Here is a 16,439-nt window from a genome sequence, read left to right as displayed (position 1 = left end):
AAAAATGGGTTCTCTCAGAAGACAAGGAGAAAAGAAAGTTGGACGAAAAAGAGAAAAAGAAGCAAAAGATGCTCTTGAAAGTGAAGGAGAAAAGAAAGTTCGTCCCAAAGGAGAAGAAAATAAAGTTTCTCCCAGAACAAAAGGAGAAAAAAAAGTTCCTCGCGGAAGAGGAGAAAGGAAAGTTCCTCTTGGAAGAGAAGAAGAAAAGAAGTTTCGTCTCAAAAGAGAAGAACTGAAATATCTCCTTGGGAGAGAAAAGAAACTTCTTCCTGGAAGAGGAGGAGAAAGGGAAGTCCCTGTGGGGAGCACATCACTGCCATGGGGTGCCCGGGCCAGGAAGCCTCAGGACCCCAAGGTGTTCATCCTGCAGCAGCCGGGGGCCGAGGCAGCCCAGGGCCTGAGAGCCAGGCCTGAGATCTTCTGGACAGTGCTCAAAGAGCCTCAGATGAGCGTTTTGGCAGGCTACAGGTTTGAGTCCTCCCGCCTGCTGCCCCCCGTGGCCTCACAGCTGCCCGTGCTGAAGAAGAGAGAAATGGTGGCCAGGGGCCCGTGGCCCTGGGAGGAGTGAGCAGGGATGAGGGAGGGCAGCACCTGAGGTGGCAAAGCAGGGACGGGGCTGGAACAGGAGCTGCCACTCTGGGAACATTCTCACTCCTCCTAGGAATGCAGAGTCAGTGATGGGATCTCCAAAGGTGCTTCAGTTCTGGTGGATGCCATGGCCGAGGTGCCACCACGGGGTCATCCATCTCCAGGGCTGAGGGACAGGGCTGGAACAGGTGCTGCCAATCTGGGAATGCCATCCTGGGAATGCCATTCTGGGAACTGCCATTCTGGAACTGCCATCCTGGGAGCTGCCATCCTGGGAATGCCATTCTGGGAATGCCATTCTGGGAACTGCCATTCTGGGAATGCCATTCTGGGAATGCCGTTCTGGGAATGCCATTCTGGGAGCTGCCATCCTGGGAATGCCATTCTGGGAATGCCATCCTGGGAATGCCATTCTGGAACTGCCATTCTGGGAATGCCATTCTGGGAATGCCATTCTGGGAACTGCCATTCTGGAACTGCCATCCTGGGAGCTGCCATCCTGGGAATGCCAATCTGGGAATGCCATTCTGGGAATGCCGTTCTGGGAATGCCATTCTGGGAGCTGCCATCCTGGGAATGCCATTCTGGGAATGCCATCCTGGGAATGCCATTCTGGAACTGCCATTCTGGGAATGCCATTCTGGGAATGCCAATCTGGGAATGCCTATCTGGGAATGCCATCCTGGGAATGCCATTCTGGGAATACCATTCTGGGAATGCCATTCTCATTCCTCCTAGGAACGCAGAGTTAATGAAGGGATCTTCAAAGATCCTCCGGTTCTGGTGGACATCATGGCCGAGGTGCCACCATGGGGTCATCCATCTCCAGGGCTGAGGGACTCCTTTTCCAACAAGAAGGAGCCTCAGGACACATCCTGGCCAAGGTCTCTGGGGTTACAGAAAGCCTGACTTGGATCAAGGCTTCTTTTTAGATCCCCATTGGAAGGACAAAGCCTCTCTGGGAGGATCTGGCAAAGCTCAGGAACAAAGTGCTGCTGCTGGGGAGGCTGCAGCAAAGGGAAGAGAGGGAGAGGAAGAGTTGTCCTCCTGTCAGTGTCCTGAGAGAGGCTGGAGGACACTCCCAGGTCTGTTCCCTGGAGCAGGGAGCCTCACACAGTGTGAGATTCCTGTCTGAGACCAAACCCCATTCCAAGTGCTGCTCCTGGCTGTTGTTGGGATGAGACCCATGCATCCTTCTCCCAGAAGGCAGTAGGTGCCACCACTACCACCCTGGGGGATTTTTATTAAAAGAAAAACCCCAGAGTAGCAAATTCAACACAAATTAAACGCTGTTCTATTGCACAACCCATCCCTTGCATACCTGCAATATCCATTTCTTGTCCTTCAGTCCCTTAGGTTTAAGCACTGATAGTTTCAATAAATGTCCCCAAAGTAAATGATATATCATTTCCACTGTATTTTATTATCTCTATTTCCCCCCCCAAAAAAAACCTCCAGCACAACACTGAGTTCTGTTCACTTTAAGACCTTTTCTCCTGAAGGCTGAGGAGGAGAAAACCCCCTCAAAATCTCACAGAGTTTTGGTTCCAGGAAGATGTTGCGGCCCTGGGATAATTTTAAAGGCCTCCTCTGGGCCTGCTCTAACAGGGCTGAGTCTTGTTTTTCTTGGAGGAGCTGGACATGGAGTCTCCAGAGAACGGAGCAAGAACTCCTTTCAACCCAAAACTTTCACACAGACCATTGTGCTGCTTATCTTTATTTAAACTTCTACCATAAATTCCTTGTCTCTGGTCTCACTGTCCAGGAGCTCAGAGCTGGCTCTCAGAGCTGTGAGGCGCCTGTGGAGAGAGAGGAGGAAGCTGCTGAAGCCCTGCTGGGCATGGGGTGGGTGTGAGGGTGTGGAGCAGTGCTGGGCATCCCCTGGGAGCTCTGCACAGAGCGTGGGGCACCAGCTCCCAGCACAAATCTCTGCTGGGTTTGGGCAGTGACCAACGGGGCATCCAGAGCTCCGTTCCTTCAATCGCCTCATGGCAGGTCCAGCTACCCTGTACCAAAATTTGGCACCCCTGGAATCGCCTCATGGCAGGTCCAGCTGTTCTGTACCAAAATTGGACAGCCCTGGAATCGCCTCATGACAGGTCCAGCTATTCTGTACCAAAATTTGGCACCCCTGGAATCGCCTCATAGCAGGTCCAGCTATTCTGTACCAAAATTTGGCACCCCTGGAAATGCCTCATGGCAGGTCCAGCTATTCTGTACCAAAATTTGGCACCCTGGAAATGCCTCATGGCAGGTCCAGACCTTCACACCCCACAAGTCACTCACTCTTTTATGTCCTTTGCCCATGCAGGGGCCACCTTGAGCAGCAGCAGAGCAATCAGGGTGCAGACCACAGCCACAAGGAAGGCTCTCACAAAGACACTCCAGCTGAGTTTGGCATCCACTGTGCCCGGGTTTGCCAAGCCCTCCACGGTGTTTGGGTCTGTCTTGGTGCCCTCAGCGCTGCTGAACCTCTTGTCCACACCTGGAGGATATTCCCAAATCTCTGAAATGCCCAGGAATGGGGTGTGAGGGGTGGTGGGGATCTCACAGAGGGTATGAGGGTGTGTCCCTGCCTGTCACACACATCTTTTATGGAAAATCCTTTCCTTAGGATTTTTCCTCCTGAGAAGCTGAGAGGCCTCAGGAACAAAATGTAACCAATGGTTATCTGCTGCTGTGGGATGCAACAGGTGCATCTGGGATTGGGCTCATGTGGTTGTTTCTAATTAATGGCCAATCACAGTCCAGCTGGCTCGGACAGAGAGCCGAGCCACAAACCTTTGTTATCATTCTTTCTTTGCCTTTCTGTCCTTAGCCAGCCTTCTGATGAAATCCTTTCTTCTATTCTTTTAGTATAGTTTTAATGTAATATATCTAATAAAATAATAAATCAGCCTTCTGAAACATGGACTCAGATCCTGGTCTCTTCCCTCATCCCAGACCCCGGTGAGCACGGTCACACCTGGCACAGGAATGGCCACAACCTCCACCCTGAGGGGTGGCCAAGGGACACCCTGGACACACCAGTGATTCCCTGACTCACCTGTTGGCTCAAAGGCCTCACTGTTTTCCCCGTCAGGCGCTGCCTGCTGACCTTCCTGAGGCGCCTCCTTATCCACAGACTCGGGCTCCAGCACTTTAGAGAGAAAATGTGCAATTTAACTCCAAGTCACCCTTCCTCATGGGAATCTGAAAGCCTCCATCTCCCCAACTCCTGTGGTAAAAGTCACTTGTACCTGGAAGTGTTTCCTTCAGTAAAGTCATGAATTCAGGCTGTTCCATTAAAGGCCAGGAAATGTTTCCCAATCCAGTTTCATTCTTCAGACCTTGAGGGAAAGGATGAAAAATTTCCACCACAGAAATCCCTGGACGTGCAGTCAGGATTTATATAAAGTTTATTTATAGTGAAAACGCCAGGTAAGGACTACCCCAACTCCGTCAAATGAAATGCCCAAATTTATGTGCTGGGAATGCAAACCACAGAAGGCTTCTTCCCAAATTACCCGCTTTGCTACAGTGGGTATTTGCTCTGGGAGACTTGACCAGTGACCCTCATGGTGCAGGGACACCAGGCCCCCATGAGGAGCTTCCATCACACTCTGTGGCCATTCCCTGTCCAGACTGACCAGCAGCACAGGGAGGGGGCCATGGAAGGAGCCAGCACGTCCAGGCAAGGCTGGATTCTCATACCTGCAGGAGATGCCTCGCTCACATTTAGGCCTTGAGCTGGCAGCTCCCAGAACAAATCCACAGTCATGTAGGGTCCAGGAGAGTCAGATTCAGCACCCGGATCTCCATTGCCTCCAGCCACGGCTGTGAACAGGACAGAGAAGCTCAAATTGAATATTTCCATGGACTTTGCATGGCAGGAACTGTGATTGGAACATGGAATGGCTCTGTGGACCTGATTGTCCCTTCCCCTCTGGAGCACCATGCAGGTGTCTGACCCATGATGATGATCCAAAACAAACTGTGCAGGAGCTGTCAGGAGCCAAAGCCAACCCCAACAATCCTGCTGGAAGCAGCTCAGGGCCTTGGAATCTGGGAGGAAATGCCCTGCAGAGCTGTGTGTTCTGGGCCCATCCCTGAGCCATTGCCTCCCTGCTCTGCTGCACAGCTGAGCATCAGCCAAAAAAAGTGTTATATTTCCTGTCAACAGGATATTGAAACCTGAATGCTCCTTGAAGGGTGTCACGGACATATTTTATGAAAAATCCTTTTGCTGGGATCTTTTCTCCTGAGAAGCTGAGAGGCCTCAGAAATTAAATACAAACAATGGTTATCTGCTGCTGTGGAATGCAACAGGTGCATCTGGGATTGGTCTCATGTGGTTGTTTCTAATTAATGGCCAACCACAGCCCGGCTGTCTCGGACTCTCTGGTCATCACAAGATTTTATTATTATTCCATTCTATTCCTTGCCAGCCTTCTGATGAAATCCTTTCTCCTATTCTTTTAGTATAGTTTTAGTATATAATTCTCTTTTAATATAATATATATCATAAAATAATAAATCAGCCTTCTCGTGTGGTTGTTTCTAATTAACGTCCAATCACAGTCCAGCTGTCTCGGGCCCTCTGAGAATCACAAGATTTTATTATCATTTTTCCCTTTCCTTGAAAGCCTTCTGATGAAATCCTTTCTTCTATTCTTTTAGTATAGCTTTAATATATCATTTTATTTTAATATAATATATAATATATATAATATATATAATATATATAATATAATATAATATAATATAATATAATATAATATAATATAATATAATATAATATAATATAATATAATATAATATAATATAATATAATATAATATAATATAATATAAATAAAATAATAAATCAGCCTTCTGACACATGGAGTCGAGATTCTCACCCTTTCCCTCTGAACACCACCACAGGAGGGATCTGTGGGATCACTGCCCCTCCCTGCCCACCGACCTTCTCCGGATGGTGCTGACTCCCCCGTGGGGAGCTGGGCCCTGGGGGCCAGCAGGGCTATCAGGGACAACAGGATCACCAGGGACACCAGGACTGCCAGGGCCCTCTGCAGAGCCAGCAGGACGATGCCGGCCATGGACCATCGTCTCCACATCGTGATGGGGCTGCCGGTGCTGCTGAGGCCTCGCCAGCCTGCGCCGCTCGCCACAGCCTGGCTGTGTCACCCCTGGGGGGCTGCACCACCCTCACGGGGCTCTGTGACCTCACGGGAGGCTTCTGCCACCAACATTCCTCTGTCTCCAGGGCAGCTGCCCGTGTTCTGCGGGTGCCTGGGACGGTGAACCTACCTCGCCCAAAAGCTCTCTGCTCTAGGAAGCTCTGCACGGGTTACGCCCTTCATCCTTGTCTGCATCTAGGGGAAAGTGATGGGAAGGAGAACAGAAGCTCTCTGACTTGTAAAATGCATTTCAATCTCCCATTTCTAAAATGTTTCTATCAAAAGACACTTATCCTGGGGGAAAGAAAAGATTTTCCTACATCATAATTAGCTCTAGAGCACTGAAAAAATGCAGCATTTCCAAGCAATTTGTATCTAGGAGTGTAATAACATTTTATGTGTCATGAATTTTGGAGAAGGCAGAATGTAGAGCAGATTTGTGCAGACAGTGTTTACCAAACCAGACGATGCTGGGTTTTGCCTGTTTGGGTGCTCTGGAATGGAGCAGCCCCAGTTTGGGATCCTGGGGTCTGGGTGCTCTGGAATGGAGCAGCCCCAGTTTGGGTGCTCTGGCACTGGAGCTGTGCCAGTTTGGGATCCTGGGGGTCTGGGTGCCCTGGCACTGGAGCTGTGCCAGTTTGGGATCCTGGGGTCTGGGTGCTCTGGCACTGGAGCTGTGCCAGTTTGGGATCCTGGGGTCTGGGTGCTCTGGCACTGGAGCTGTGCCAGTTTGGGATCCTGGGGTCTGGGTGCCCTGGCACTGGAGCTGTGCCAGTTTGGGATCCTGGGGTCTGGGTGCCCTGGCACTGGAGCTGTGCCAGTTTGGGATCCTGGGGGTCTGGGTGCCCTGGCACTGGAGCTGTGCCAGTTTGGGATCCTGGGGTCTGGGTGCTCTGGCACTGGAGCTGTGCCAGTTTGTGATCCTGGGGTCTGGGTGCCCTGGCACTGGAGCGGTTCCAGTTTGGGATCCTGGGGTTTGGGTGCCCTGGCACTGGAGCTGTGCCAGTTTGTGATCCTGGGGTCTGGGTGCCCTGGCACTGGAGCTGTGCCACTCTGGGCATCGTGGTTGCCCTGCCTGGGCTGTGCCGTGTTGGGGATGAAGCAGGCTCAGGGTGGGGGCAGTTCTGCAGCCCAGGGTGGGCAGGATGTCCCCAGAGCCCTGACCCTGTCCCCTTGTCTGCAGTGAGCGCCCCGGAGCCCCTGTGCTGTGGGAGGCCAGGCTGGCAGCGCTGCCTGGCTGTGGCAGTGCTGAGGCTGCCCTGTGCCAGCCTGGGCACCCCACGGTGGCACCTGGCCTGCAAGGCACCTCCAGGACTCTTTGAGGACACTTTGGGGACCCTTTGTCCCTGTCGCCCCACGCTGTCCTGGGGGCTGTGGGGACCCCCAGAATTCCTGGAGGGTGGGAAAGGGGGGGGGTGTTTTTCTGGGTTTGTTGCTGTTTAATAAAAAATTCCTTTTTTTAAAATTTTTTTTTAAATTTTGTTGTGCTTTTGGACTGAGTTTGTGGCTGTGGCCACTCTGGAGATGGTTTTTGTTGGGGGTGGATTTCGTGAATGCTGAAGGATGGAGGGACAGAGCAAGGAAGGATCCATGGAAGGATCCACACTGGGCAGCTCCCTGCAATAATCTGAGAATCCTGGAATTTCCTGAGTGGGAAGGGACCCACTGGGATCATCAATCCAGCCCCTGGCCCTGCACAGACACCCCAAAATCTGAGCTTGGCCAGCCCTAGGGCAGTGCCCATTCCCTGGGCAGTGCCAGCACCCTCTGGAGGAAGAGCCTTTCCCAAAACCCAGCTTATTCCCAATTCCTGTCCCAAACTTGGCCTGTCCATGGATTCTGTGCTCCCTCCACGCTGACCCACAGCTCCTGCTCCCCCCGAAGCTGTAACAACCCTGGGGACGAGGAGGTGCCACCGTCCCTGTGCCCTGCCTGCTGTCCCTGCTGGTGGGGACAGAGCCTTGGCTTGCTCTGGAACGGCTCAGGTGGAGCTGCTGGGGGCAAAAATCACCTGGAGGGAAAAAGGACCCAGAGGCACAAAGGACCTGGAGGGAACAAAGCACCCGGAGGCACGAAGGACCTGGAGCTGTTGCTGGGCTGGTTCCCAGCCGGACTCGTGGCTGCTCCATGGAATTGCTGCCATTCCCCCACAACTGAGGTGGAAAACTCCTCCTTCCCTCCCCACAGAGGATTCTCAGCCCCACGGCTCTGGGGTCAGGGAGAGGATCCCCCCCAGCCCTGCCCTGATCCCAGGAACCGAGGACACCCCAAACTCTGCCAGGAACGTTTGTTCCCTTCCCACCTCTGATGGCGGGACCCAAACCCCCGTGTATGTGGTGTGAGTGTCTGTCTGTCTGTCTGTCTGTCTGTCCTTCCAGGCTGCTTTTCAGCAGTTGCTTAAAATATGGGCAGCAGATGCCACCGTCCCTTATTGCTTTTCACAATTCCTTCATCTCATGAGGTGGGACAGCCACCCGTGTTCTGGGACCAGGGGCTCGCTGGCTGAATGGCACAGGCATAGCTAAAGGATTTGGACTTTCTTCTTTGCAAATCTGGCCTCTGACTTCATCCCAGTCTCTTAGTTGAAAATTATCAAAATATTTTTGTGAGTTTTCTAATTTTGGGATTAATGCTGGGGAATTTTCAGGGTTTGGTGTCTCATTTTGGGTCGAGAAATCTGTCCCAGACACTGGGGGGACTCTGGGGCTGTTTAGGAACAGTTCTTTTTGGAAATTCTTTTGTGCTGGGATCAAAGGGTTGGCATTTGCAGGGGCAAAATAATTCTGTGCGCGGGGATGTGGCTGTGCGGACGAATCGTGACACAAAGTAGTCCCACTCGGTGCTAGGGGTGCGGAAGGCGAAAACACGGAGGGATACCAGCTGTCGGTTAAGGAAACACGCAAGGCGCTGCAGTTTTCCCCTGCTGTGCTGCCGTGTACGGGCCCGGTGGCGGCGGAAGCGCCGTGCCCGGGCACAGGGGTGCCGGCTGTGGCCGGACAGCGGCACGCGGCGGCTCGGAACCGGGACCGGGCTGCCCGAAAAAGCAGTGCGGGGGGGGGGGTGGCGGCGGGGCCGTGGGGATAGAACTGCGCATGCGTGCGACTGATCCCGGAAGCGGCGCTGTGGTTGGATGAGGCGGCGCGGAGTGATATCGCTGGTGCGGGGGTTGTAGCAACCGCGCATGCGTGGATCGCGTCACTGTGGCAACGTGGGGACGCCCTGATGGCGGCGGGGGGGCCGGGGGGTGCGGGAGGCGGCGGAGCTGCGGGAACGGGAGCCGGGGCTGCGGCTGCGGAACGGAACGCCGGGACGCCCGTGGTTGCAGGAGGCGGCGGAGCCGCGCCATCCAGCAGCTCTGAAGCGGGGGGCCGCGGTGGGGAAGGCGCGGCTCGGCCCCACGGGCGGCGGCGGAGCGGCCTCGTCAGCGGGAGATGATCCCGGGAGGCGGGAGGAGCGGCGTGGAGGCGGCGGGAGTCTGCTGCGGGGAGGGGGGGGGGCATGGCAGGCGCCGGGCCAGGCGGCGGCTCGGCCGCGGCGTGCAGCCGCTGGGGGCTGCGGTGGCTGCCGGCCCGGCGGGCAGGGGCGGCGCCGACGGGAGGCGGGGCTGGAGCGGCCGCAGGCACGGCAGAGGCTGCACACACCGGTGTAGGCGCCGCGGCGCCGGCACGGGCGGGCTGGGCGGGCTGGGGCGCCCCGGTCCCAGCGCAAGCGGGGCCGTGCCGGGACCGGGGGATTGCGCCCAAACGCCGGCAGGGACGGGGTCTGCCGTGGACGTGTGCGCTGCCACGGGGCCCGTGGGCAGCTCGGGGTGCGCTGCAGGCGCTTGGAACGCCGGGGGGGGGGGGGCGGGCTCTCGCGGCAACGCGCGCAGGGGGCGCTGGGGGCGCCGCGCGGCCGCGCCAGGCGCGCTCGGCACCGCAGATCCGGGAGCTGCAGGGAACGGCAAAGACGCAGCAGCAGCGACAGGACCGGGCTGCCGCCGGCCCCGCTGTGTCGGCGAGGGGGGCGTGCGGGGCGGCGGGAGCGGCCGCACTGGCAGCGGGGGGGGAAGCGGCGGAATCGGGGGCGGGGCCGCGGTGACGGCGGTGGTCGGGATTGAGGGGCGGGGCCCGCGGAAGCCGGGACGGCCGGGACCGACGGGATGGCAAAGGCGGGGCTGGTGGGAGGGGCGGGGGGCGGGGCTGCGGGTGCCGGAGCTGTGCGGTCAGCAGGGGGCGTGTCCCGCTGGAGACTCGCGGCGGCAAGGGGCGGGCCCGCAGGAGGGGCGGAGCTCGGCGGGGCGGCTGCTGCGGGCAGCGCCGGCAAGCTGGGACCGGCCCCGCGGCAGCCATGGCCCGGCAGGAGCTGCAATTAAAGGGCTTTAAACACCTGCGTCCCAAAAGTCTCTGATAAAAACGGCTGAACGGCCAGCATTGGGGAAATTCATTAAATTCCATTCTATGAGGGCTAAAACTCCTAGTGTGGTACTTTACGGCAGTCGCGATTTACGGCGCCTTTTACGACAGTCGCACTTTCCGGCCCCCTTTACGACAGTCGCGCTTTACGGCAGTTTTACGACAGTCGCGCTTTACGGCCCCTTTTGCGACAGTCGCGGTTTACGGCGCCTTTTACGACAGTCGCGCTTTACGGTCCCTTTTGCGACATCCGCGCTTTACGGCGCCTTTTGCGACAGTCGCGCTTTACGGCGCCTTTTGCGACAGTCGCGCTTTACGGCAGTTTTACGACAGTCGCGCTTTACGGCCCCTTTTGCGACAGTCGCGCTTTACGGCCCCTTTCGCGACAGTCGCGCTTTACGCCCCCTTTTGCGACAGTCGCGCTTTACGGCAGTTTTACGACAGTCGCGCTTTACGGCCCCTTTTGCGACAGTCGCGCTTTACGGCCCCTTTCGCGACAGTCGCGCTTTACGGCGCCTTTTGCGACAGTCGCGCTTTACGGCAGTTTTACGACAGTCGCGCTATACGGCACCTTTTGCGACAGTCGCGCCTTACGGCCCCTTTTGTGACAGTCGCGCTTTACGACCCTTTTGCGACAGTCGCGCATTACGGCCCCTTTTACGACAGTCGCCTTTTACAGCAGTTTTACGACAGTCGCGCTTTACGGCACTATCTTTTATGGAACTTTTAAGGTACTTTACAGCACTTTATGGTTTTTATTTTGATTTTTATTTATTTTAATTAATTTTTTTTATTTCTTATTTAATTTTTATTTTTAATTTTTCTATTTTTAAAGCTTTTTAATTTTTAAAATTTTTTAATTTTTCTATTTTTAAAGCTTTTAATTTTCTTTTTAATTTTATTTTTTATTTAATTTTTAATTTTTCTATTTTTAAAGCTTTTTATTTTTTTATTTTATTTTTATTTTTTATTTAATTTATTTTTTAAATTTTTCTATTTTTTAAGCTTTTTATTTTATTTTTTTAATTTTATTTTTTATTTAATTTTTATTTTTAATTTTTCTCTTTTTAAAGCTTTTTATTTTATTTTTTAATTTTATTTTTAATTTAATTTATTTTTAAAATTTTTCTATTCTTAAAGATTTTATTTAATTTAATTTTATTTTTTAATTTTATTTTTAATTTAATTTATTTTTAAAATTTTTCTATTTTTAAAGATTTTATTTATTTTAATTTTATTTTTTAATTAATTTTTTTTAATTTTTCTATTTTTAAAGCTTTTAATTTTCTTTTTAATTTTATTTTTTATTTAATTTATTTTTTTAATTTTTCTATTTTTAAAGCTTTTAATTTTCTTTGTAATTTTCTTTTTTATTTATTTTTAATTTTTCTATTTTTAAAGCTTTTTATTTTTTTAATTTTTATTTTTATTTCATTTATTTTTAAAATTTTTCTATATTTAAAGCTTTTTATTTTTTTAATTTTATTTTTATGGAATTTATTTTTTAAATTTTTCGCTTTTTTAAGCTTTTTATTTTATTTTTTAAATTTTATTTTTCATTTAATTTATTTTTAAAATTTTTCTCTTTTTAAAGCTTTTTATTTTATTTTTTAATTTTATTTAATTTTTCTGTTTTTAAAGCTTTTTATTTTATTTTTTAATTTTATTTTTTATTTAATTTATTTTTTAAATTTTTCTATTTTTAAAGATTTTATTTATTTTAATTTTATTTTTTAATTAATTTTTTTTAATTTTTCTATTTTTAAAGCTTTTAATTTTCTTTTTAATTTTCTTTTTTATTTAATTTATTTTTTAAATTTTTCTATTTTTAAAGCTTTTAATTTTCTTTTTAATTTTCTTTTTTATTTATTTTTAATTTTTCTATATTTAAAGCTTTTTATTTTTTTAATTTTATTTTTATTGAATTTATTTTTTAAATTTTTCGCTTTTTTAAGCTTTTTATTTTATTTTTTAAATTTTATTTTTCATTTAATTTATTTTTAAAATTTTTCTCTTTTTAAAGCTTTTTATTTTATTTTTTAATTTTATTTTTCATTTAATTTATTTTTAAATTTTTTCTCTTTTTAAAGCTTTTTATTTTATTTTTTTAATTTTATTTAATTTTTCTGTTTTTAAAGCTTTTTATTTTATTTTTTAATTTTATTTTTTATTTTATTTATTTTTTAATTTTTCTCTTTTTAAATCTTTTTATTTTATTTTTTAAATTTTATTTTTAATTTAATTTATTTTTTAAATTTTTTATTTTTAAAGCTTTTTATTTTATTTTATTTGGTGCTGTCCAGACCAACTCAAGCTGGTGATTGTGGTGGTGTTTGAGGGTCTTGCACTACCTTTTATGGAACTTTTACGGCAGTTTACAGCACTTCACAGTTTTTATTTTGTTTTCCATTTATTTTAAATTAATTTTATTATTTTAATTTTAATTTTAAATTTTTCTATTTTTAAATCATTTTATTTTATTTGGTGCTGCCCAAACCTGCTGTAGTGCATTTTTATACTTTGTAATACTTTGAAGTAGTTTTGTTTTGTATCCCCATATTTTTCCCAAATGGTTTATCCCAAACTGTACCCCCCTCCCTTTACCTGTGTTATCCCTCTCCCGGGATGAGATCATCCCCAAACCCCCACCCTGGCTCTCTGTCAATCACTCAGCCTCCCATCCCTCCATCCAGAAGTTTCGGTCCAAGTGTCGAGTGATGAGCCAGAGGCCAGGGGTCAGCCCCCAAACCTTGCCCCATACGCTGTCCTAAATGTCTATCCCCCAGTACCCATCCCTTAGGGTCACTTAATGGTTGGTAGGATGTTATCTACTTTGGGTTTCCACCTCCCTTTAAATGTAACCTTGGCACATCTCCCTGGGACTCTCGGCAGGAGCCCCCTGAGGTGCAGGAGCTCCTTTGGGACACAGAGCCCGAGCCACAAACCTTTGTTATCATTCTTTCTTTGCCACAGCCTGGCTGTGTCACCCCTGGGGGGGCTGCACCACCCTCACGGGGCTCTGTGGCCTCACGGGAGGCTTCTGCCACCAACATTCCTCTGTCTCCAGGGCAGCTGCCCGTGTTCTGCGGGTGCCTGGGACGGTGAACCTACCTCGCCCAAAAGCTCTCTGCTCTAGGCAGCTCTGCACGGGTTACCCCCTTCATCTTTGTCTGCATCTAGGGGAAAGTGATGGGAAGGAGAACAGAAGCTCTCTGACTTGTAAAATGCATTTCAATCTCCCATTTCTAAAATGTTTCTATCAAAAGACATCCTGGGGGAAAGAAAAGATTTTCCTACATCATAATTAGCACTAGAGCACTGAAAAAATGCAGCATTTCCAAGCAATTTGTATCTAGGGGTGTAATAACATTTTATGTGTCATGAATTTTGGAGAAGGCAGAATGTAGAGCAGATTTGTGCAGACAGTGTTTACCAAACCAGACGATGCTGGGTTTTGCCTGATGCTTTTCTCTTCTCACAGGCTGCAAAACCCTTTTGTCCAGGGCATGGCTGTCACAAAATTCCCCCTGCAGGGACCCAGGAGTTCCAGGATTCCCTAAAAAGCAAAGGAGCTGTGCTCTGAAGACCAATTTGGGCTGGTGAAAGAATCCCAGACTGATTTGGATCAGAAGTGACCCTAAAGCCCACCCAGTGCCACCCCCTGCCATAGGCAGGGACATCATCCACTACCCCAGGGTGCTCCAAGCTCCATCCAACCTGCCCTGGACACTTCCAGGGATGGGGAAAAGGCTTTTCCTTCAGTTTATTTAAAGAACAAAGATTTTGATTTGGCTTTAGCACTAGATGGAGCTAAAGGACTGAGAAGAAGAGGAAGGGAAAAAACCCCAGGATGTGAAAAACCCAAGGAAATGAGGAGAGAAAAGGCAGTGGGGGCAAGGAATGCTGTTGGAGCCCCTTCACCAGCTCAGCTTTGTGACCATGACTCTGCAGGTGTGTCGCAGACATCTTTTATGGAAAATCCTTTCCTTGGGATTTTTTCCTCCTGAGAAGCCAAGAGGCCTCAGGAACAAAATGTAACCAATGGTTATCTGCTGCTGTGGAATGCAACAGGTGCATCTGGGATTGGGCTCATGTGGTTGTTTCTAATGAATGGCCAATCACAGTCCAGCTGGCTCGGACAGAGAGCCGAGCCACAAACCTTTGTTATCATTCTTTCCTATTCTATTCTTAGCCAGCCTTCTGATGAAACCCTTTTCTTCTATTCTTTTAGTACAGTTTTAATGTAATCTATATCATAAAATAATAAATCAGCCTTCTGAAACATGGAGTCAGATCCTCGTCTCTTCCCTCAACCTCAGACCCCTGTGAACACGGTCACACAGGTGTTGGGTTCTCAGCACTGGTGAGGGGTCACTGAGACGTTGTGGGGTGGGGTGAGGAGTAAACCATGAGTAGGATACTTTGGACAGCAAGCCTCAGCAGGTGGATCCTGGTTTTAGACAAATCTTTCCCTGCATGTTGTGAAGGGCCTTCAAAAAAAACAGCAGCTCCTCAGCTTTCAACCTGCAGCATCCAGGAATAATCCCAAGGGACACCACTGCAGGGGAAAAACACAATTTTTGTGTTTATGAGCTCATTTTTGCATGACTGGATTGAGTGGTTTACTGGGTGGCTTTTTATTTATCATTTCTGCTTTCAAAGTGCACAAGAAACCTCCTGTTCAGATTGGTACCCACTGGAATTTCCCCTCCTGTCCCATCCAGGTAAAAAACCTGTTAGTAATCAGGAAAAGCAAGGAAATAACACTTCATTTTCAAGCACAGTATCCCTGGGCTGTTACAGTTAAGAATTTTAACTCTCCTTATCCATCCTATTGCAAATTGTACTTATCAATCCTATTGCAAACTGTTGTTATCAATTCTACTGTAAGCCATCCTTATCAATCCCATGTTGCTGTTGCCCCAGATTTTGCCTGTATTAACCTGAGTATTTGTGTGTGTTCAAAGATTTCAGTAAAACTCAATAACCAGCTGTTTTCTCATTTGCCTCGCGAGTGTAGAAACATTTAATGAAATCGCTTATGGTTTAGTGATTTGTCTGACATAAACAATACTTCCCTTCTGCCAGACCTGGGCCAATCTTCAATTGCTTGAGGATGTAAACATGAGAAAACAAACCCAAACAATTTAAATTAAATGCCTAATGTACCTGGGTACAGATTATCTGCTCTGCTTCCATCCTTCCTCACAATCTCCTCACAGTGGGGGTTCCTATTTGTTGTTCAGTGTTTTATTGCACAAATACTTTTTTTTTTCTTTCAGTGCCAAGGAATAGCACAGGGGTGAGGGGATGGGCATTTTGGAAGGGAAGCACCAAAGAAATCCAGAGTCCTTTTTTTAAACCTGCAGTCTCATCGTGAAAGAATAAAACAGCAGCTGCCTCTCCTTCCCCTGGATCTTCAGAGGAAGAGACTCCACCCTTCTCCAGGATCCCTGCTCCAGCAGAACCAGCCCTGGCACTGCAGGAGGGCTGAGCCACAATTCCAATGGTTCTGCTGCCCACACCCTGACCCACAGAGTGTCAGGCTGGGTTCTGACTCTGGCACTGTTGGTTTAGTTCACTGCATTGTTTATTTTATCCTTTATTTTCTTCCCTATTAAAGAACTGTTATTTCCTGCTCCCATATTTTTGCCTGAGAGCCCCTTAATATAAAATTTACAGCAATTTGGAGGGGTGGGGAGGGTTTACATTCTCCATTTCAGGGGATGCTCCTGCCTTCCTCAGCACACACCTGGCTTTCCAAACCAAGACAGTAGCAAGGAGAGTCTTTGCATCCAGTAAAAAAAAAAAAAAAAAAAAAAAGGAAACTCAGGACTGATGGAATCCTAAACTCTGCTTCCCTGCAAATGAAGCACGTGGCACCAAGACCACAAACACACCTGACAGATTTCCAGCACCAGCAACATCCCGGCGATCACCAGAGTCGCAATCAATTCACTTCTTGGTGCGCCCAGCGCTGAGGAAGGTGGTCAATCACCAACCGGGCGATTTCAAAAATTGCTTTCAAACAGGAGGGCTGGGAAGGAAAGGAGCTGCTGCTGGAATATCACATTGACAGGAAGGAGCCACACATTAAAGAGAGCAGCAGAAAGTCTGATGTCAGCCATGCAAGTTTTAATTGCAGGTCTGGATGTGGCTGAGACACGCCGTTGAGCCCCATGTTCAGACAGCTTTCCCGTGAATAAAACTGGCTCCCAAGGAGGAGGATGTTGAAACCCAAATGCATTTCAGAGAAGTCATTCTGGGTAGAGCCCCAGAATGGGCCACAGAAGTTA

The sequence above is a fragment of the Molothrus aeneus genome, chromosome 29 (assembly GCF_037042795.1).
Source record: "Molothrus aeneus isolate 106 chromosome 29, BPBGC_Maene_1.0, whole genome shotgun sequence".
Taxonomy (NCBI): Eukaryota; Metazoa; Chordata; class Aves; order Passeriformes; family Icteridae; genus Molothrus; species Molothrus aeneus.
Note: the sequence above shows the minus strand (reverse complement) of the source record.